General features: G+C 51.1%; 1 protein-coding gene across 2 annotated transcripts in view; it reads left to right on the top strand.

Annotated features, from left to right (window-relative positions):
- Positions 1–23297, top strand: part of IFT80 (intraflagellar transport 80) — a 1621792-nt gene that overhangs the window by 763561 nt on the left and 834934 nt on the right. The window lies entirely within an intron of this gene.

Here is a 23297-nt window from a genome sequence, read left to right as displayed (position 1 = left end):
TCTCCGCTTTTAAGTTCTGCACCTCGGTTGTTAGTTCTTGCATGCCACGCATGAGATCATGGACGGCCTTTTCCATATCGGTTTCAATGTTGGTCATTTGGCGTCTCAAACTGTTGTGAATCTCCCCCCGTCTCACCTGAGATCGCTTCTTGCAGGGATCCGCAGGAAGATTCTTCGTGCGGGCGGATCGGGTTTTGTACAGGCCGGCACGAGTCTCTTCTGACTCCAGTGTGCTTTCAGCGTTCCAGGATACTCACGGGTTCAGGACGTCCAGGAAGGAAGAAGCGGTCACAAGGGTACGTGGATTCCAGGAACAGGGTGAAAAGGAGAGGGTGGAAGGAGTGGGAATAAGGGTCCAGGAACTTGGATAACAGAAGGGTTCGCCAAGCTGCGAAGTACACGTCTAGACACTACCTGTTGATAGCGTTGAGATGCGCGGGGCCACAGGGGCGTGACATATTTATGGGACATACAACGTCCGCCGTGAAGGCTGGTGCGAGGCATGTCACGTGATAAGGCCATGTTGGGAGAAACAATGAATGCAAGCCCCGCCGCGATAAGGACCAGGAAGTCCAGAAGGGGCGTGTTCTGTGTGTCATGACACAGAGTGTACGGTAAGAAATATAGAGTATGAGAGGTGTGATGAGAGTGGATAGGGAGAGGGGTAAATGTGGGTGGAGGAATAGAGGGGGGAAGTGTGGGGTAAGGTTGGTGGTGGAATAAAGGGTATAGAGTTGGTGGAGCCGGAGAGAGTGGTACAGTGCGTGGTGGGGGTAAAGAGAGAAGGGGTAGAGTTTAGTAGAGAAGGAGTGATGGGATGCGTGGCGGTACAAAGAGGGGTGTGAGCACACAGAAGTATGGGAGGCAGGAAAGGCTTCTTGATTACACTTTTATTCAATAAGGAGTTACTGAAGGGAAATTTCCCAACCAGGTTTCTTCCCCCGCTCGGGATCTCAGTAGTCCTTTTGATCTAAATGGGTTGTTGGGGTATACGTCTGCCTCTTGTTAATCCGCATAGGCCCACCAGTCCTCTGGCTTCTGGTCCCACAGTCGGCTGTCCTAGAAGAAAAATAGAGCAACAACCCTGTTTCAGAGCCTGCACTTCCTTTTGTAGCACGACAGCTAGCTTCCCACCAATCGGAGAGAGATTCACTGGGAAGGTCCCGGGCCAGTACATAAGTGGATGCCCCGGCACCTGTCATGGCCACGGTTCGTTCAGTCCTGGTTACCAAGACCCCCTTGTGTGTTGGAAAGGACCCTGGGTCTGAACACACCATTTTGGTGCCGTGGGAGCATTGCAGAATACAATGGGGAAAGGCGGTAAGGATGTGTCTTTCGTATTGCACCTCATGACTCCATGAAATCGTTCGGACAATCCGTCCCATGGACCTGGCAATGAGCCTCTCCCAGGCGCAGTATTCGAGGGTCCCGGGGCGGACACTACATCGGGGGCACAAGAAACGAGGGAAGGTGATTGTAGGCGGTGTTCGGCACCGCTGCGCAGGGGCACCCTCGGTAACCGAACATGTTGATCTTCACAAGGGGTCGGGTTAGAGAGAGCAGTAGGGTGGGTGGTTGAGGGTAGAGGGAGTAGTGGTATGGGTCAGAGTGAGAGGGTAAGAAGTAGAGTGTGTGAGATGTGTTAGGGTATAGGGAGAGGGGGGTAATGTGGGTGGAGGAATAGAGGAGGTAGAGTGGGGGTAAGGTGGGTGGGTGGAGCCAGAGAGAGGGTACAGTGCATGGTGGGGGTAACAAGAGAAACAGTAGGGTTTAGTAGAGAAAGAGGGGTAAGATGGGTGGCAGTACGAAGAGGGGGCAGGGTTAGAGAGAGTGGTAGAGTGGGCGGTTTGGGGTAGAGGGAGTAGTGGTAGGGTGGGTGGGGGTATAAACAGAGCGGGGGTAGGGAGGGTGGGGGTAGCAAGAGTGTGGGTAGGGCGGGTGAGGGTTGAAAGTGTGGTGTATGCCTGTAGAGAGAGCTGGAGTTTGGTAGAGAGCGGGAGTATGGTGGGTGGGGGTAGTGATATTTTTTATTTCCCGTCTTCTTGGTGTCAAAGCAAGGTATTGTTTTAGTAAAGTGACACCAGCCTGGGGTAGGTGGGGGGGATTAATGGAGGTGCATGCTTCTCTGTGATCTTCCACGGACAGGCTGTCCACCAAAGGCACACACAAAAGAAAAGCTAAAACACTCCCTTTGCCTGCTGCCTCCAGTGTAACCATGCAGTTTTAGGCTTTGTAATGTACTTCGCTGCCTATTTCCAATGAGTGATCTCTGTAAATGGATACGAAATAAATTACTGGGGATTTGATCTAAAGACTTCCTGGACTCGTGCGTATCTCCTTAACCACTAGGCCACCACGCTATTTGGTCTAATCGCTCACATTTGCTTCCATACAGTCAAAGTAGCATTGTATTCTTTACCAGCCCCGAAAAATGTCATCTGACTCTGTGGTCAGGCATTCTTTCGGCCTCTCAACTTTGCCCAGGGATGTTTTCAAGCTGCAGCTTCAAGCTTCTGTCATGCGCTGCCTTTATCACTTTAACATTCGCCAACCTCGCATGTTCAGCGTTTGGTGCTTATATGCCCAGGGGTCCACACTCGGCACAGACCTCTTGACTCCCTGGCGTTTGGCAACATCCAATGCTGTGCCTGCGAGCACAGTAGTGCTCGGTTCCTTCGCTCCCACTTCGGTCGTGCTCAGCTCCCCTGTTTTAGGCAGACGCTCTCCAGCTACTGCTGCAGGCAGATAAAAAAACTCATCACTGGCGATGATACCAACCGGCTTTAAGCTCACCAGTTCTCCAGCATAGGGTCTGGCATGGATTCACATGCTCATGAATATTCCCCGTCAGGCTGGGAATCCTCGGTAAAGAAATAATCAGTTTCATTTCTGATCTGTCTTTCTTACTAGTAACCAATCACTGGTCTCCGGGTCACACTGCCCCCAGCCAAGGACTGCCCTCTCCGCAAGCCCCATCCCTGGCAGCCATCCTCAGATTTTTACTGCACGCTCAAGTGTTGGGGGGAGTCCTGCTATAGCTCTCAAGCTTTTACTGCATTTTGCGCTTTTCAAAGAGATTTATCTAATTTTTCGGTTTAATCGAGCCTCAAGCTCCACCGTTTCTACTTCCGTTCAACGGGGACCCGTTTCGGATTAACTACACCCCTCAAGGGTGAAGTTTTCGTCGAGTTACACTTCTTGGAGGATTCCAGAAGTTTGAGGCCTACCTCGTGGATGAGAAGAACATGGCCAAGGAGAAGGGAATCTCGACTCCCGGCAAACTGTTCAGGATCTGCCCTGGATGCAACCTACAAAATGTGTTCAAGGAGGAGGAGCATTCGAAATGCCTTTATTGCCTCCACGAGGACAAAACGCACGTGGAGAAGGACTGTGTGTTTTGCATGAACATATCAGATCGGACTGAGGGATCTCCGGACTCGCCTCTCCAACTAGCTGGAAGGCAAGAGCCCAGCAGGTGAGAAGAAGAAGAAGTCTGAGCGGTCTTCTAAGTCCTGTGAGGGCGCCCCGGCGACGGGGGCCCAACAGAAGGCAAAGCACCGTGAGTACGCGGGCACCGGGAGTGCCGAACGGTCGGGCACCTTGGCTGCTAGGCAGGGCGCACCTTCACCGACGCCATCAGCCGCGAGCCAACGCTCTGGCTCGGGGAAGAGAAAATCCGAGAACCCGGCTAAGTTTCTGGAGAGGCCCTGGTTGATCTCGAAGGAACCGGCCGAGGTGGAGCGAGGCGGTGACCCTCTCCCTAAGGTGAAGGCCTCAGGCGCGCCAAAGGCGGTGAAGGCCTTGATCCACCCGGCTAAGGCCTCTATCCAGGGAGTCGCTGCGGCCCTGGCGCAGCCTCTGGAGGCTATCCCAGTGGAGACGACCTCGGGGCCCAGAGTTTCTCTGCCTCCGCAGAGGGAATCCCCTTTTAAGCCCATCGAGAAGACCCCCGTGAAGACCCCGGTGGAAAAAGAGGGGGGGCGGTGTCCATTACGGACACGGACACAACCTCCGAGGAGGAGCTGGCTGAGAATTTCGAAGAGGCCCAGCCCCATGGGAGGAATCCCGAGGAGGGGGATGACGAGAGCGAGGGTGGCAACGACAACAAGGTTCCCGCAGAGGAACAACCGGCGCCCCTGGCACCCCCGCCGCAACCCGAGCCTCAGGACAACTCGGTGGCCATTTTGACGGCAATCCAAGCCTTATGCACAGAGATAAGGACGAGACTGCCCTTACCCCTGACAGATGACCCAGCTTTACCAGGTCCGTTGGGAAGCCCTCTGAACAAGAGGAGGAGAATTCATCCAGTGCCCCTTCAGCCCTCACGGCCTTCTCAGCCTTTGTCGCCTTCCCCGATCCCGAGGGACGACACGGGAGCGGACACGGCCACGACGGGGACGGATGACGACGGCGGTGACAACGGGACTGGCCTCCCGTCTCCGATTCCTCGGGTGTCCCCGCCGGACGAGATTGGTTCCTTCCACGCCATGATTGCCAGGGCACCCAAGCTTTTTCAGCTCTGCCCTGAGGAGAAGGAAAGCTTCCTCTACCAACGGCGCGAGGCCAAGAGGAAGATGGTCCTCGCGGTGCCGTTGCTGGATGACATCTGGGACGAGGGACGTGCCCTCCTCAAGAACCCGTCCATGACACCTGCCAAGAGGGACCGGTACGAGAAGTAGTACCGGGTCCCCGACGCCGCCCCGTTGTGCCTTTGGGCGCAGCCGACCCCGGATTCGGTCATCTCAGCAGCGGCCAAGAAGAAAGCGGGGGGGGGCATCGGCTTCATCCTCAACTTCCCCACCAGACGGTGAGGGAAAGAAGCTGGACGCCATGGGACGGCGAGTAATCTCGTCGGCGGCGATGACGATTAAGGCGGCCAACGCCGTAACGATTGTGGCCCGCTACAACAGGGAATTGTGGTACAAGATCGCCCTCCTGTTGGACTTCTTCCAGACGACAAGAGGGCAGAGGACCTGACGATCCTACAGAAGGGGGAGGTGGCGTCGGACCACGCCATAACTGTGGCCACGGACATTGCCGACACCGGTTTCTGCCAGTTGGGCAATGGTGTATGCCTTCAACAGCGGGGGTGGCTCAAGGCGACGGATTTCTGCCAGGACATGCAAGCCAAGGTTTTGGCCATGCCCTTCGACGGGAACAATCTGTTTGGAAAGACTGTGGATGAGTCGCTGCAGGCCATCAAGACCGACACGTAGACGGCTCGGGCCTTGGGAGTTCTGCAGCAACGGCGGCCGCCCTTTCGTTACTCCGGAGGCAAGCAAGGTGCCTCCAAAGGATTCGGCGGCGGCTCCTCGACCTACCATCAGGCGGCCCGCTCCTCGTCGCAAGAAGCCTACAGGGGACGAGGCAAGTCAGGTGGATCTCGCAGTCATCGCCAGGGAGTCCAAGGCGGCAAGGCTGCTTCCAAGCAAGACTGAACCGGCCGCCGCTTCGGTGACGAACTTTGTCAGCCGGTGGGAGGCCGGCTGACAAAGTTCGTCAGCGTGTGGGAGTCCATCTCCACTGACCGTTGGGTGCTGGATGCCCTGGCCCACGGGCACACTCTGGAATTTCTAAAGAAGTTTCCCCGAATTCTGCCCGTGGCCAGGAAGGAAAACCGCATCCCTCAACTGCTGTTAGAGGTAAGGGCGATGCTCAAGAAAGGAGCCATCGAGCTTGTCCCAAAGAGGCTCCGGGGCTCCGGAGTATACTCAAGATACTTCCTCGTCAGAAAGAAGACAGGAGGTTGGCGTCCCATTCTGGACTTGCGTCGGCTAAACAAATACATCAAGGCACAGAAGTCCCGGATGGTCACCCTCCAGCACATGCTGGGACAGCTGGAGGAAGGCGACTTCCTATCGTCGTTGGATATGGAGGATGCGTACTTTCACATCCCCATCTTAAAAGGACACCAAAAATTTCTCAGGTTCGTAGTCCAAGGGCGGCACTACCAGTTCAAGGCCCTCCCATTCGGATTGAAGTCGGCGCCCAGGGTATTTACCAAGTGCCTAGCACCAGAGGCGGCACGGCTGCGCCTGCAGGGGATCCACGTCTACCCCTACCTGGACGACTGGCTCATCCGAGCAGGGACAGGGGAACTCGCCATCGAACACAAAGCAAAGACCGTCCGGCTGCTCACGGACCTGGGATTCTCCATCAACTTCCCCAAATCCCACCTGGTTCCGTCGCAGGTCGGGCTGTTTCTGGGAGCCAAGCTCGATACACTAGCGCAGTTGGCCTTGCCGTCGGAGGAAAGAACGCAGGCCAACCTGGGCAAGGTACAGCGTCTGCTTGCCACGGACATGGCCAGAGTGAGGTCCATCAAGTCCCTTCTTGGGATGATGTCCTCTTGCATCTATCTGGTGCATCTGTGCAGTCTTTGGATGCGTCCTCTGCAGGAGTTCCTCGACGCCAGTTGGACACAAGCGACGGACAGCTTCGAGGTCAAGATTCCGCTCAGCGAAGTATTCCGCCAGGCAATTCGATGGTGGGGCACCCGCGCGCATCTCGCCGCGGGCACAGACTTTCAGACCCCAGCATACCAGGTGACGGTGACGACCGATGCCTCCCTGGAGGGGTGGGGAGCGCACACCGGAGATCTTCACGCGAGAGGCCTGTGGCTCCCTTAGGAGAGGCCGCTCCACATCAACATACTGGAGCTCCGAGCAGCGTTCTGGGCCCTCAAGTCATTCTTCCCGTCCCTCAAGGGCAAGATAGTGAGGATCTTCACCGACAACACCACCACGATGTTCTACATCCGGAAGCTAGGAGGAACCAGATCCCTAGCCCTGTCCAAGGAAGCCCAGGATCTGTGGCACTGGGGCGTTGCCCAGGGCATGTTTCTGGTGCCTTTTCATCTAGCAGGGGTAAAAAACACCATCGCTGACTCACTCATCAGGGAGCTGCGCTCTTGCCACGAGTGGGAACAATACCAGGATCAAGTGGATCAACTCTTCTGGCGATGGGGCAAACCCCAAATTGACCTGTTTGCGACGACGACGAACTCCAAGTGCCAGAGGTTCGCCAGCAGGTTCACCCAGCCGAGGAGCATGGGCGATGCTTTCTCGTTCCCCTGGGACGGCCTGTTCCTGTATCCGTTCCCGCCGTTGCCGTTGCTGCTCAGGCTCATCAACCAACTCAAGAGGTGCCGGTGCAGGATGACCCTCATCGCACCGAGGTGGCCGAGACAGATATGGTTCCCGGACCTGCTGGACTTGTCAGCGTCCCCACCAGTCAAACTGTCGACGGACGCAGATCTTCTCTCCAGAGAAGGAGGCGCCATTCTTCATCACGACCCGGAGTCGCTGAACTTGCAGGCCTGGCTCCTGCAGCACTAGAGTTTGGAGGGTACGATATCCCGGCTGACTGCAGAGAGGTTCTTGCAAAGGCTAGGGCGTCCTCAACTCTCAAGTGCTACGGACACAAGTGGAAGAGGTTCTCTGTCTGGTGCCGTGCACAGAAGATTAACCCTCTGCGGATTACAGCCCCTCAAGTGCTACCGTACTTACTGTCGCTGGCCAAAGCTGGACTAGCTCACGCTTCCATCAAGATACATCTGGCAGCGATTTCCCGATACACCAGAACGGCAGGACGGTCGTCCCTGTGGTCTCATCGCCTGGTGAAGGAGTTTATGAAAGGACTGTTCGGATTGTTCCCGCCGGTGAAGGCTCCAGTCCCGGCGTGGGAACTCAATGTGGTGCTGACCAGGCTCATGGGCCCACCATTCGAGCCCTTGCATTCGGCTCCGTTGAAGTTTCTGTCGTGGAAGACAGCGTTCCTTGTGGCCATCACCTCTGCACGACGCGTGAGAGAGATTCAGGCCCTTTCCTGCAAGCCTCCATACTTGACTTTCCATGAGACGAGGGTGGTGCTGAGGACGCACCCCTCCTTCATGCCCAAGGTGCCATCGGATTTCCATCTCAATGAGCCCTTGGTGTTACTAGTCTTTTTCCCATCGTCTTCGTCGCCAGCCGAGAGGACTTTGCACTCGCTGGGTGTAGCTAGAGCACTGAAGTTCTACGTGACCGAACGAAGAGTTTTCGGAAGACATCACAGCTGTTTGTGAACTTTGGACCTGTGAACCAAGTGAAGTCTCTCTCAAAGGCTTCCATTTCCAGATGGCTCTCCGGCTGCATCATGCACTGTCATCGGTTGGCATACCGACCGTTGTCCGGCTGTCCGAGAGCCCATTCGACCAGAGCGATCGCTGCTACCACGGCGTTCTTGTCTGGTGTGCCCCTGCTGGACATCTGCATGGCTGCTACATGGAGGTCGACGCACACCTTCACGAGATGCTACTGCGTGGACCGGGATTCCAGGGAGGAGTCCAGAGTCGGCCAGGCAGTGCTGCGCAAGCTGTTCGCTTAAGGAGAGCCTGGTGAGGAGGTAAGTGATGCTTAATGTTGAGTTTTATGTAATGCTTAATGTTGAGCCTTGCCACCTCCTGTGGTTGTGCATGTGTGTACTGCTATGTATTCTTATATTCATGAGCATGTGAATACATTCCAGACCCCATGCTGGAGAAGGAACAAGTTACTTACTTGTAACTGTTGTTCTCCAGCATGGGTCTGGCATGGATTCACATGCAAACCCTCCCTCCGTCCCCTCTGCAGCTCTTCACTTGATCATCCTGCCACTTTACGTGCTACCAAATCTGAGGATGGCTGCCAGAGGCGGGGCTTGGAGAGAGGGCAGTCATTGGCTGGCGGCAGTGTGACCCGGAGACCAGTGATTGGTTACTACTAAGAATGACAGATCAGAAATGAAACTGATACTGATTTTTTCTTTACCGAGGATTCCCAGCCTGACGACGGGGAATATTCATGAGCATGTGAATCCATGCCAGACCCAAGCTGGAGAACAACAGTTACAGGTAAGTAACTTGTTCCATCTCACATCAGCATGCTGCTCCCAACAGGAACAGTTGCACATTCTTCCAACTTGCTGGCAGGAGTTTCAATTGAGATGTCAAGGAGGAAATTGTTGGATCGCTCCATCAGTAAAACAGATCACTCTGTGTTGAAAGTCACACAGACACGCATCATGTGCCAGTATTCCTGATTGGGAGAAAAGACGTTAAACAAGCGACTGTTGGATTACATCCGCGTAGTACAACAGGAATGAATAATTAGTGCATTGGCGATTGCATGGCAAAGAAGTTTTAGTTGTCTGCCAACTATGAAGACTGCTTCTTGGAGCCCCTTTCCTATTGTATCAATTGTTTTGGCGACATTTGGTGGCTTATGCCACCAAAAAGTGCTAAAACTAAAAAGGGGCAAATCCATGGAAGAACTGTTCACATGGGTGAGATCTCACCTCAGCTGGGCAGTAACTCATCAGGAAACTAAATCTCCCGACCTCAAACTCTTGACCACTGCTACCAGCAGAGGTTCTGTTATAAAGATGTTCAATATCTAAAATAGGACCTCATCTCCCCTGGAGAGTCTAGTCAGAATGCACAACCTGCTGCGAGCGAGAGCATCCTTTATTCCTTCAGGCAACCTCATAATGATGTTGGGAGATTTCAATTTACAAATTGAATCACTGATGATCCTGGATGACATCTGGGACGATCAGGCTGCTGCTTGGGAGATACCCCACTTGCTGAGGGGACTACCCCAAAAAAAACTCATGTTTTGTCCTTGGAGGCTGCACGAATCCTGCATAACAATTTTAGGGCATGCAATATACAATGTAAGAACGACCATCCCGCAAGGAGCACTTTCCATGGGCATAGTGGTACTAGTGGAATTGACTGTGTAATGTTCAATGCAACGTCATGGAATTGGTTGAGGGCTCAGATCTTTTTAATGCAATGTTCGTTCTCTTTTGATCCTCCTCATTCGGGCTCAGATCCCTTCCTTTCACAGTGTTCGTAAGATATTCTTCCAGGTGACTCGCGGTCCACACCGACCCCTCCCCCCGACCCCCAGCCGGGCTCAGATCCCTTGGTAATACAATTAGTCTCACTCAGCCGTGCTCAGACCAATTTCAATCAAATATCGAAGACTTTCGAATGTGCACCGGGTTTGGCTTGACCCGTCACAGGACCACTTCAACTTTACAATTCTGTCCCTGTACATTTCTCCAATTTTGGGTTGGATACCTAACAGAGACTTTCGAATGAGAATCCACGTGGTGCCGGACTACTCCGTTTACGGTTTCTGTCTTAACTTCAAAGTTCAGTCACACTTTTAGTGCATTAATTATATTCGCATCACTTGCCACATATGCTTCATGCACTGTTCTCTTCAATTTCCTTTATACAATGTTGCCACTTGAAACCTTGGTTTCCAGACAGACCGGGCTGGTATCGGTCTCCCCACCTCTCCTGCTGTGCTGATTCTACTGGTGTTTCTTTGTTGTAGGAGCCAAGGACAGTACACCGGCAGCACACAATTCTCCCTGCCTTGACTGTTGAAGCGGGAGAGCCCAGGGTACCTCTGACACACAATGCAGGACTTTTCAGCTTTGATTCCAGTTCTTACGTTTCCTATTCTCGAAGGCTCATGAAAGTTAGTCTTTCGGTGAAAAGGTCAAGGGTACTTCCCTCCCTTCAATCCTCTTAGGTCTCACCGTCTTTAGCCTTGTATTAAACTGCCATCTTGGAACTGCTGCTTCCTTGTGTGCTTTGCCTCGCTCAGAGTGTGCTTTCGCGCTCTGCCTTTTATCCATGTGGGGAAGCATGATGGATGTCAGGTGTGTGCAATGATCCGTAATTGCCTGACCATTGTATGGGACATGTCAGGTGTACGGCTCGGGTGTTAGTCCGTTTTCCGTCTCAGTGAGTTGTCTGTGAGAAAGTGTGTGTGCCGGAAGAAGAGGGAAGGGGGCTTTAAGTCCATAAGTATCCTACCTGGTAGGATGGGGTAAAGGTGTTACAGGGAAGGGGATACTGCATCTCATCATCCGGTGTTCCACTTCCACTCCCTTAAGACTCCCCCATCCAGGTGATCTTTGTGCACTGCTCCACCCCCCAGGAACTGGATCCAAAAACGATGGGCGTGTCCTGGCCACCTGATGACAGATCCCTGTGGACTAGCGCGTGAGACACCTTCAGGTTTCTCACACTGTAATAATACCCATATATAAAAAAGGGGGGAGGGAGATGCCGGGGAATTATCAACCCATCTCGCTTCTAGGTGGGGCAGGGAAAATGTACACTAAAGTTATTCTTGAACATCTGCAAAAATGGTCTGCCTCAGTTGGCATTTTGGGCCGATTACAAGCTGGTTTCCAATATGTATGGACACTTCTGGTTAGATCTCCTTGTGGAAAAGCACACATTTTTGTGAACCTCCTCAATGTCTTTGACTCTGTCTCACAAAATAAACTTTGGTCGGTGCTAGCTGCCTATAATATTCCACCAGTAGTTCTTGGCATAATTCAAGCCCTATACGGAACAGCAAGGCATTACAGAGACATTTGAGGTGTGGCGAGGCGTGAGAGAGGGGTGTTTACCGGCCCCACTCCTCTTTTGTCTTTATATTATTTTATTTTTTTAAACCTCTTTAGTGGTTTTTATATACAACTTGTTAACCAACAAACAACCATACAACCATACATGCAATAGGTAGGAGTGTCGTACAACCTTTGACCTACTTAGTGCGCTTCCAGGTCTTGCTCTTAGTCCTGTTTTGTATTGTCCCTTGAGGGTTGCTGGGGTGTGTTCCTTGGGAGGGGTGGGTTTGCAAACTCTGGTCCGCTAGTTCCCAGCTGTCAATGGGTCTCGATGGGTGTTGATTTACCGCTCTGTGTCCTGGTAAGTGACACCGACAGCAACATTCTTATTCGCTAGGGCTCTCCTGGTCGTACTCATCTGGGGGGGCAAACATCTCTTGCACCAGTGTGTTCCATGTGACTATCCTTTCAGTGCTTTCGTGGATACCTCTTTGTAGTGCTCTGTGCCATACTGTTCACTCGGCTAGTGACCATTGTTTCAAGTCTGCCCACCATGCTTCAATCTCAGGGCCTGTCTTGGACTTCCAGACTATCACTTTTCAGTGTTTCGCTAGGATGCATATCAAAACCTTCATTTTAGCTACCTATTGCCTCTTGGGAATAGTCCCAGTAGATAAGATTCTGGTGTCCAGGCGTGCATTTGAATGCCGCCTGCCACAGCTTTTGTTTTAATTTGTTCCCAGAATCTCTATCACTGGGCAGGTCCAGAACATGTGCAGCATATTTGCGTCTTCCGCTGCACATCTTGCTCCACATCTTGGATATTCTGCTCTGGCTCAGGTATGCACTCTGCATTACGTATAATTGCGTTAGTTGAAATCTGGCGTTTCTGGAGACTTTTTTAATGTACAGCAAGGTCCTTCCCCATTCTGCATCTGTAAAGGCTTTCCCAAGTTCAGATTCCCATTTCCCATGTGTGGGCAATGTTGTGTTGTTCTGATTATGCAAGACCAGTTTGTACAGTCTGGACACAGTATGCCCCCCTTCCGCCACTGTCACAATCCCAACACAAACACATGTCCCCGGAGGATAGCTCAACAGCAATGTGCTTGCCTTGGAAGCAAGACGACACGAAGCAACACAGGTTCAATCCCCGCAACTGGAACCGGATGCCAACCTTCAGGCCTTGAGCCTAATTCACCAAGAAGGTGAGCCAGACTGCTAACCAGCCAGCCAGTACACCCAGGGAGCACAGGAGGGTGGCGGGGCAGTTACATAGCCTATACATACGTCCACCTCTTGTTTGCTCACAGATCCACTTCTTGACGACCAGTCATCAGACCACCACCATGTTGAGGGTCCCACCAAGCCACTCCCAACCACGATGCATGCTGGGCAATTGCCATCCAGCGACGCAGAGCGGAGAGAGTGTTTTAGGTACAGCATCGAGCCTCAAAGGTCACATGCACGCCCCCCTTCTGAGAACCTACTTCCGACAGTCCGGACCAGGCACTCCTGCAGGGCACCAGAGGTAAGCATTATAGCCAAAACGTACCACGCGCCGAGCATTTCATTAATTTCTCCCCCAGTTTTGAATCTCAGCCATCTTTTATTCATCGTCTGCACCATACTTTTGTATAGCAGGAATTGGCCATTGTGTATATTATTCTCTTCCATTAGGCTGTGGAACACCATCCACTCCCCTTCTTTCCGTAGGCCTCCTACTTGGGCTATTCCTTTGGCTTCTCAGTGCTACAAACTGTAGTTGCCCTGCTAAGTAATATTGCTCGAAATGTGATAATTTGATACCTCCCTGGTCGTAGTCTCTTTGCTGTGTGCATAGCGCTACTCTGTTCCTGCCCTCTCCCCATATAAATTCCCTTATTGTTGTGTTCAATTGCCTAAAGAATTTTCTGTCTTTGTTGTAGGGTATGTTGGTAAAATGATATAGGAGGTGGGGGAGTACTATCATTTTCAGCAGAGCTGCCCTGCCCGGCATTCCCAGGGGCAGCGTCTTCCAAAAGGTCATAGAGTTTGTGACATTCCGAAGTGCCCCTAGTGTGTTACTGCGGGGTGATGCTGCCGGATCATGGTGTATATTGACCCCCAAGTAGCAGAAGGAGGTCCGTGCCCATTTCAAGCCCAGGTTAGGCAGCTGGTCTCCATTTCATTTATTTATTTATTTATTTATTTATTTTTGGATTTGTAGAGCGCACTGCAGCCCACAGGCATCGAGGCGCTATAAAGGATACTTAAGTAAGTAACGGTGGAAGCAACAGGAAGCGGTGGAGGGCAGGAGAACATCGTGCTAATGGAATCGGGTAACCTTAGGATCATGACATGGAACGTTCAGGGCCTCAACAGCTATCTAAAATGGAATAAAATTATGATGTACCTAAGAAGGATGAGGATTGACATAGCTTTGCTCCAGGAAACCCACCTCACAAGGGAGAAGTTAGAGGTAGTAAGAAAATGGAAGGGGAGTGTCACGGGAGCCACACATTCGGCATATGCAAGAGGGGTGGTCACATGGATAGCACCGCATGTGCCGTTTCAATTGCTCAGATCGACAGCAAACCCTGAAGGCAGAATGGTGGTGGTGGAGGGACTCCGGGAAAATAAAGAAGTTACTATTATTAACTTATATGCCCCGAACCACAATATTGCATCCTATTTTAGATCGTTATATGGTAAAATGAGTCCATTACTGGGGGGGACTTTGTTGTGGGGTGGTGATTTTAATTGCTCCCTGAACCCTGCAATAGATAGATCGGATGATAAGATATCAAGGCCCACACCAGAAGCTTAAGGGTTTGGGGACACTGTTGTCAGATTTCAAGCTAGAGGATGTGTGGAGACGATTGCACCCAGCGGATAGGCAATACTCGCATTATGCAGCTCCACACAACCTGCATACTAGGTTAGATTATGTGTTTGCAGTGGCTGAGATAGCGGGAGAAATGGGGAGCGCAGAATACAAAGCTAGAGTGCTCTCGGATCACTCGCCCTTGGTCGTGGAGTGGCAATACCGCCCCCGCAGGGCGCGGATTCCGACATGGAGGCTCAGAGCTGAGGCTATTCAGGACCCGGGATTCTGAGAGGATCTGAGGGAGGCCATAGAGGAATACTTTGAAATAAACACTGGCAGTGTACGGTCCATGGGAACAGTATGGGAAGCATTTAAGGTGGTGGTGCAAGGGGTGGCCATCTCGAAATCAAGGGGGCTCCAGGGGGTCATAGAGCGGGATTTGGGGGAAAATGAGAGGGAGCTGGAGGACTTGATGCGAAGGGGGGAGGCCTCCTGGGAGAATGTTGCTAAGATAAGAGACCTACAAAGAACTTGCAGTGAACTGTGAGATAGGCTCTGCAAGCTAAACTACAAGAAATATATAGAAAGACCGCATGCAGGAGGAGACAAGCCGGGCAGGCTACTGGCGTGGTTGTACAAGAATGAGAAACCCCAACAGGCGATCAGAGAAGTCAAAAATGTGGAGGCTCAGATTTGCAACAACCAAGAGGGAGTAAATGAGGAATTCCTCAAATATTATAAATGCTTGTACGAGGATGTAGGCATAGAAATGGGCCAGGAAATACAGGACACGATAGAAGATTTAGAGCTTCCCACCCTAGATGACTCAGAGCGAGCGGAGCTGGAGGTCCCAGTCACCCCAGACGAACTAGATGCAGTGATCACACATCTGCCCACGTGTAAATCGCCTGGGGCGGATGGGTTGCCCAGTGAATTTTATAAAGCATATAAGCAGGAGCTGCTCCAGCCATTGTTGGCCATGTTCAACGAGGCCTACGAGCAAGGGAGACTGCCGGAGTCTCTCCGAGAAGCAATGATCATTCCGCTCTTGAAACTGGGCAAGCCGAATGCGGACTGTGGGTCGTATAGACCCTTGTCGATGCTCAATCAAGATAGCAAAATACTCACGGAGTGCTCGCCAATTGGCTCAAGCAAGTAATTGGCAAGTTGATACACCTGGACCAGATAGGATACGTCCCCGGCAGAAATATCACGGGCAACCATAGGAGGCTTCACCACATTATCGATCAAACTTAAAAAGACCCGGGCGAACTGGCCATAGTGTCGTTGGACGCGGTCAAGGCCTTCGATTCAGTGAGGTGGCCGTGGCTGATGGCGATCCTGAAGGGGTATGGGATAGGACCAGGGTATATCAGATGGGTTAAAATGCTATATAGTCAGTGCTTTAAGTGGGGTAAGAAATTGAGGGGGGGCCCTCGTTTGGGGGCGTGGCATCCGCTGTGGGCGTAGCCTAAAAGTGCACAAATCATAGTAGGGTGCGCAAACAAATATATAAATGTAGTAGAGCATTTATATATTTGTATGCGTACTAGTATGGTTTGTGTATTTTTCAAGCCTTCTTTTATAAACATAGCAATGTTACATATTTCTATGTTTATAAAAGGTGGCTTGAAAGTGTACAAACCATAGTAAGTTACGCACACTTGTGTGCGTAACTAACTATGGTTTGTACACTTTCAAGCCACCTTTTATAAACATAGACATTTGTAACATATTTCTATGTTCATAAAAGACGGCTTGAAACGTACAAGCCATCTTTTATAAAGCGTTGAGGACGGACAAAACCCAAGGTGGTTTTGTCCGTCGACAAAGCTTTATAAAAAATGCCTTGAATTGTGTACGTTTCAAGCCGTCTGTTATAAACGTAGAAATATTTCTACGTTTATAAAAGATGGCTTGAAACGTACACATTTCAAGGCATCTTTTATAAAGATTTGCCAAAGGAGACAGGCACCTCGGGCTCAGTGATCACTGCTCTGAGCAGAGATCACAGAGCCCGAGGCGTCTTTCACCCTCTGGGAACCCGCGGGCTCCGTGATATAATCTACATATTAGATCATGGAGCCTGCAGGTTCACAGAGGGTCAGTGACCTGGCGAGGGCAAACAAAGGAACTGTAACTTCCCTGATGACCCCTCAGATGGGGGGTCATCAGGGAAATTACAGTGACTGACAGAAGTGCCAGCCAGCCTCAGCGACGCTGTGGCTGGCTGGCACTTCTGTCCACTTGCCTAACGTTACACTGGCGGGCGCATCTCCCGTCGCGGCTGCGGCCGTGACGGGATAATGCGTCCTGCCATGGCGTGGTGGGACGGGGGGCCCCGGCAGGCCCCTGGCTCAGCCCCACTTTTTGGAGACTGGCGGGGCCCGGCCCTGGCAGGCCCCGGCCCACTTAAAGCACTGTATATAGTGCCCCAATTGCAAGGGTTAAGACAGGTACGGTAATTTCTGATAAGTGGCAACTCAGAAGAGGGACTAGGCAGGGATGCCCTTGGTCGCCTTGGAATTGGAAAGCATCCCACCGACCTAGGGTAGAGATGTGGTGGGCGGATCTCCTAAAATGGGCGGAGGCAGAAACAGTGGTCTGGTATGAAGCAGTCACTAAAGGAAGGGAGGAGGAGGTAGGACCTCTGATAGCCTGGAGGCAACTGGTGACCTCAATGGTGAACCCCCATCGGGGTAACCATGAGATGGAAGACCAGGAAGAGATGACGATAACTGAGACACCTGCAGATGCTCAGGCATATGTGACGGATACAACAGTTCAATGTTTTGCGGTGGGAGGGGGGGGGGAACGAAAGAGGGCAGTGAATAATGCAATACATTTAATTTGAAAATGTACGTCCGAAATGGTTGTAATGTTTGGAGTGTTGGTTGTTTAAAATAATAAAAATTGTTTAAAAAAAATTAAAATAAAGGATACTTAAGTAGGCAGGCTTGTGGGTTACAATAAGCGGCCCAAGAAAAAAGCTTAGAGACAGTTGTACAATGTTCAGTTACAGTGTACAGTATTCTGCATCGCATGGTATGTGCAGTACAGTTCAGTGAAGTAGCATATGTAAGATATGTAAGATTTCATTCTTGTAAGTGCCGCCAGAGGAAACAAGGAGGATTTGTCCTTGTTGATACATATGCCCGATAGTTTGGCGAATTCTGTTATAATATCTAATAAGTGTGGCAGTTTATCCTGTGGATTATTAACATATAGAAGCATGTCATCAGCATATAGCGAAATTAGGTGAGTAGTGTCGTCTATGCTTATCCTTGTGCTGACTTATTCCTTCCTGAGGAAGGCCGCCAGTGGCTCCAGGGCCAGTATGTAAAGCATTGGAGACAGCAGGCAGCCCTGCTTCATGCCTCAGTGTATTCCCAATTCTGCCGAGACATGTCTGCCGGTCTTGACCCTAGCCTTGGGTTTCGTATTTATCAGCGTAATCCACCTCAGAAAACTCATACTCATCCCAAAGTGTTCCAGTACATGCAGCAGCCGGTCCCAGCATACTGAGCCAAAAGCCGTCTAGGGAAGCAAGCACACTTTCTCCCTGCCTATGGTTGGTTTGGTATACGACGTGGTGTAGTCTTCTCATATTCCACGTAGTATTACGGGCCGGGACATATCCCGTTTGGTCCGACTGTACTAAGGTATGTATAACCTGTTTCAATCCGTTGGCCAAGGCTGCCGTGAGGATCTTGCTATCTTGGTTTATCATGGAGAGTGGTCTGTATGATCCACAGTGAAGGGGTTGCTTCCCCGATTTCAGGATCGGTATTATTATTGACTCTCGCATACTGTCCGGTAGTTGGCCTTGTGCGTATGCTTCTTCATAGACCTCAAGTAGTTTGGGTGCTATTATCGCTTTATATTTCTTATATAACTCCTCCAGTAGTCTGTTCGGACCCGGGGTCTTGGCAGTTGGGAGGTCTACGATCACTGTTTCAAGTTCCTCTTTTGTAAGTGGGACATCTAGTACCGCTACCTGTTTGTCCATTAGTTTCGGTAGTTCAATTTGAGTTAGGGCCTCGTGTATATCCCTGGCTTCTGTGCTCAGGTGTGGGGAGTACAGTTCCTTATAGAAATGAGAGAAGACCTGGTTAATATCCTTCTGGGTTTCCCCTTCCCGATTTCGTTTTGCATTGACCGGGTCCCTTCATACCTCTTGTTTAGTTAACCAAGCAAGTAGTCTGCCTGGTTTATTGCCCGCAGCGTGCAGTTTCTGTATATATTTCCCATGATCTATTTTCCATAATTTCTCCCAAAGAGCAGTGCATTGCAGTCTCAGTGCTATCAATGCGGCTGGTTCTACCCCTGTTAGTGGAAGCTGAGCGAGAAGCCGGACTATGTCCTTTTCTATATTGAATAGTTCGCTTAGCATGCCCTTCTTGAGGCATCCCATTTTCCCCATTGCTGCGCCCTTGATCACTACCTTAAAGGTGTCCCGCAGAGTTGCTGACCTATCTACACTCCCCGTGTTGAAAGTATTCCTCTATGGCCACATGCATGTGGTCCTGGAATATACCTTCCAATAGTGCTTCTGCCCGCAGCCGCCATGTTGGAGTAGGGGCCCCCTTAGTTGTGTGCATCCATATCGTCGCTAGCGGGGCATGGTCTATCTATGTATGTTTGGAGCACTGTAATGGGAGTAGCCACGGCCCTCGTTGTGTTTTTCCCTCCAGACATCCGCCAAGCCCAGCTGACTTAGGAGCGTTATTAAGGCTTTCGCCGGTGGGACTGGTTTCCTAAATTTGGTGTCTGACCCGTCTAATAACGGATTAAGTGTGCAATTGAAGTCCCCGCCCAGACGTATGTCGCGCATCTATATGGTGTAAATTGGGGGGGGGGGCAAGTGTCCTAAAAAACCCGGTGGCATCATGGTTCGGTGCATACGTGTTCACTGGGCACACTGCTCTGTTCTCTAGTAATTCATGTACTATTACAAGCCTTCCTTCTTTGTCTCGGTCCACAGTTCTAAGTTGGATGGGGATGTTGGGGGCTATCCACGTGAGCATGCCTCTGGCATAGGTGGAATAGTTTGATCTGTATACTTTTCCCCACTCCCCCATGCTCTTGCGATTTTGCAATGCTTTTCCTTTATCAGGTGCGTTTCTTGCAGCAGTGCCACATTCACTTTCATTCTATTTAACCATACGCACACCCTTAGTATTTTTACGTACTTGTTCAGTCCTCGTGCGTTCCATGTTGACTATATTTATACCTTTAGGACCTATGATTGCGGTTCTTCATATGGCCTGTCCCTTCTCATGGGCCTATGTGCTCCTTCGTATTCGCTATCAGTGTCATTGCCTCTGGGTCCTCAGCTTCGGGCCCATAGGTCTGGGTTTTGCCTCCACTTCTGCCTGGACTGTTCAGCGGGGGAGGGCATGAGGGTTTTACCCGCTTCTCGGCCGTCATGTAGGGTTCTGCCGTTCTTATTTGATGTACTGGTTTATCATGTGTGCCCTTGGTTTGTTCCTTGCAAGTGATGTGTTCTCCCGCCTCAGCTTCAACTGTCACCCAACAAACTTGAAATTTAAACTAATGCCCAGCCACCCTCCACACCCCATCTACTCGGGCTCCGCTGCTTCTCTTGCTTAGCTCTAGTTTCCCGGAAATGGCTTGCTGCAGCGCAATGCCTCTGAACTGGCATCGTAGACTTACCAAACATCCTGGGGTTGCCTGCTGCAGCTGTGGAAGTTCCCTTTCTCTGTCTCCCGCTTCTAGATCATGTCAGTCTTGGTTCCACATCCTTAGTGTAGGTTAAGATTCCCCTTGAGGTCTCTGTGCGTGTTGTCTTGATTAGTTAAGCAGGTGCGTTGTTGTTATTGTTCCTGGCCACCAGTTGAGGTATACCCTGCTGGTCGAGCTAGGAGTGTGCTTCAGCTGTGTTTTCGAAGAAATAGGATCATCCATTTTGTAGCACTTTTAGTTTGGCAGGATATAATAACATGTATCGTAAGTTCTCCTTCGTCGGGCCAAACAGAGCCCTCTGCCTTTGTACGAGTGCCGTGTAGTCAGGGTAGATCACCAGCTTTGAGGAGTTCCTGGTGATTGCGCCGCCTTCTCTTGAGAAACTGAGGATCTTTTCTCTGTTTTTAACGTTCATGATTTTAGCTATGTTGGGCCTCCGTGGGGCGCCTGGAGGGGGCCTTTGGGGCAAGGATCTATGGGCTCTTTACACTGTAAACCCCTTTGATAGTGCGCCTGCTCCGACCACCTGCACTAGCAGGTTTTCTATCTAGTTTGTGGGGTCTCTGCCCTCTTCCCCCTCTGGTAGGCCGATTATGCAGATATTGTTTGTTCGAGCACTTCCTTCCGCATCCTCAACTCTGTGCTCCAGGGTTTGTATTCTTCCGAGCATGTTTGAAATTTGGGTTTGGGCTCTGGCAGTGCTGTTAGTATTGTATTGAACCTGCTGTTCAGCTATGCCCATTCTATCTGCCAGGGCCCTCACGTCCTGGCGTAGTAGGCCAACGTCTACAATAACTGCATCCAGTTTGTGCTCAAGCGTGGATTTCAGTGCTGCTAGCGCCTCTAGGATAGGGCAGTTTTCTTGGCGCTTTGTCTGCTGATCCGACCTCACTGCGCCTGGATCTGCGGAAGTGTGCGTGTCGTTTTCGCCTTTGCGTGCATAAGATTCCATACTGGCCTGTTTGGCTTTGCCCCCATGTTGTTTGTCTGGTGTATTGCAATCTCCCGTCGGATTCCGCAGCTGCAATGATGGTTGTCTCTGTAGTAGATAGGGTGCGGCTTGGCCAGACTTGCTCGGGGGTTTCCTGGGAGTGGGGTAGGTATTTAGCTGACCTCTGCGCCAATGCTCGCTGTGTGCTGTCCAGTCGGATGATCTGGCACCGCAACCCGAGCCCAATGGGGTGTGCAATCTGGGTTGGTGGTTCCTCCACCCAGGTGATCTCAGGCCAAGTCGCTGGGCCCCAAGATGCAACCCAGGGTACAGCGTCGGGTCCTTTGCTGGTTTCCTCCGGCCTTCCTCCCCTTAAATCTGCTTCTTGGAGGGACGGGTTGTTGTTTGCAATGCGCGCCCACAGCGTCCAATCCCTGTGTGTTAGGCACTTTCCTTGGTCCATATTGTTGCAGCGCTGGTCTTATCCTGTCTGCACTGCAGGAGCCGCGGCTCCACCTCACACTGCACAGCAAGGAGTTCACCCCTTGGGCACAGTAAGGTACCCTGTTCCAGTATTGCCCTTGTGCCCAGGATAAGGTTTTGAGGGCTGTGACTTGACTGTCCTCCCCGTGTGCAATGTGCTCCCTGTGCCACACGCGGCAGCCCGACCCGCAGCCCAGTCCACCCACGGGCTCTTCGGGCTTATTGATGCGGCTATTCTTGTTGCTGGGGGGGAGGGGCCATTGCTTATCAGTTACTTGCGGACCCGCTCCCGCCTCCAGGCCTTATTTTCCGCTTTGTCTCGCCGTTCTACAGGCTTATGCCTGTGGAGGCTCACCTGCTCTCGCTCTCGTCGCTGCAGGCGGCCACCTCCTCCGAAGCGGTCCACAGCATCCTTCTTCACAGGGACATACGCCTCCAGCAGTGCAGGCTCCCACCTCGCTCCGTACCTTCCTTCCCGTTTCTTCTTGCTGCCGCTTGCTTCCGCGCCCCTCGCAGTGTTTCTGTGGGCAAGTCAGACCCAGTCCGCCATCTTGACTGCGCCTTTTCCCGTGTCTGCACTTAAAGCTGCCGTATGCCGGGGCTCCTTCCTCTGTGCACCGCAGCATTCAGGACAGCTACTACTGCAGCATTCCAACACCGTGTCGTGGGATTTCTACTCAAATCGGACCGATTATTAGATTATGATGTAGGATCTATCGGGAGCTCCGAGTTTCGGCCGCCTTACCGCATGGCTACAAGCCACGCCCCCCTTTTGTCTTAATATTAATGGCTAAATAGAGGAGTTGGTGGACAACAGCTTGGATGCTCCTAGGATGGGAAGTACACGCTATCCAGCGTTGTTGTTCGCAGACAACACTGTGCTGCTCGCAACTAGTACAATGCGAGCCAAGCATGCCATGACAACATTTGTAAAGAAGTGTGGTGAACTGTGCCTGGAAATAAATCTAGCTAAAACAAAAATGCTGATTTTCAGGCACAGATCGTCCAGAAGATCTACCATCAATATAGAAGTCAACGGGGAAAAGCTGGAGCAGGTCTCAGTCTACGACTACCTAGGTATCCGGTTTGTTGAGAATGGTCTTTGGACAGAGCATGTATCGAAAGCAAATCTGAAACAGGAAAAATACAAAGGGGTTATAAGAAAGTTCTCATCACTACATGGAGGGGGTGCATTATTCCCAGTTCTGCATCTATACAGGATACAGGCTGTTCAAGTGGCACTGTACGGGGCAGAAATCTGGGCCTACACCAGTTCAACATCCCTGGGAGTTTCAGAATTTTTTTTCTAGAATCCATGCTCTTCCAGCCAAAGGGTACTCCTAATATAATCTTGCATCTAGAATGTGACCTTTGTCCAATCAAGGGCATCATATCTCTTAAGCATTTTGTTTTACGTTTATGGACTACTCCAGCTTTATCAGACTATAGACCAATGCTGACAGACTTAATATCTTTGGAGGGCAGTAGTTTCACCCCATGGCTAAAACATAGAACATTTTGGCTCCATACATTTTATCTGCATAATCTGTGGAAACGACCATCTGTCATGGTGAAGGAATGCTTGGACCTTGTCGAGAAGTCGAGCCTACAGGAGTGCCGGAAAGCTTGGTAGTATCCTGCTTCAACTCTCCCGTGGTCGCCAGTATCTCAGGAGGACTTTGGCTTCAAACCTTATCTCAATCTTATCCAACCACCTTATGCACGGTCACTTTTCTTAAATTTGAGAGCCAGCACTTTGAAAATAGCGACTTAACCTGATCCCCAACGGATAGAGTTGTTTGTTTGATCTGTGAGACAGTCTCCCACTTCATGCTGCTGTGCCCTGGGTATAATGTATTAAGATCTAGATATTTACTACCCATGTTCAAACTAAATGATATTTGCAGGGTAGCGGACGCATTATATATTTGCACACCAACTGGCGATGTATCTGTCTTACAAACTGTG

This window comes from Ambystoma mexicanum, chromosome 10 (genome assembly GCF_040938575.1).
Source record: "Ambystoma mexicanum isolate Mex_15411 chromosome 10, UKY_AmexF1_1, whole genome shotgun sequence".
NCBI lineage: Eukaryota > Metazoa > Chordata > Amphibia > Caudata > Ambystomatidae > Ambystoma > Ambystoma mexicanum.
Note: the sequence above shows the minus strand (reverse complement) of the source record. Positions and strands in the feature narration are given on the sequence as shown.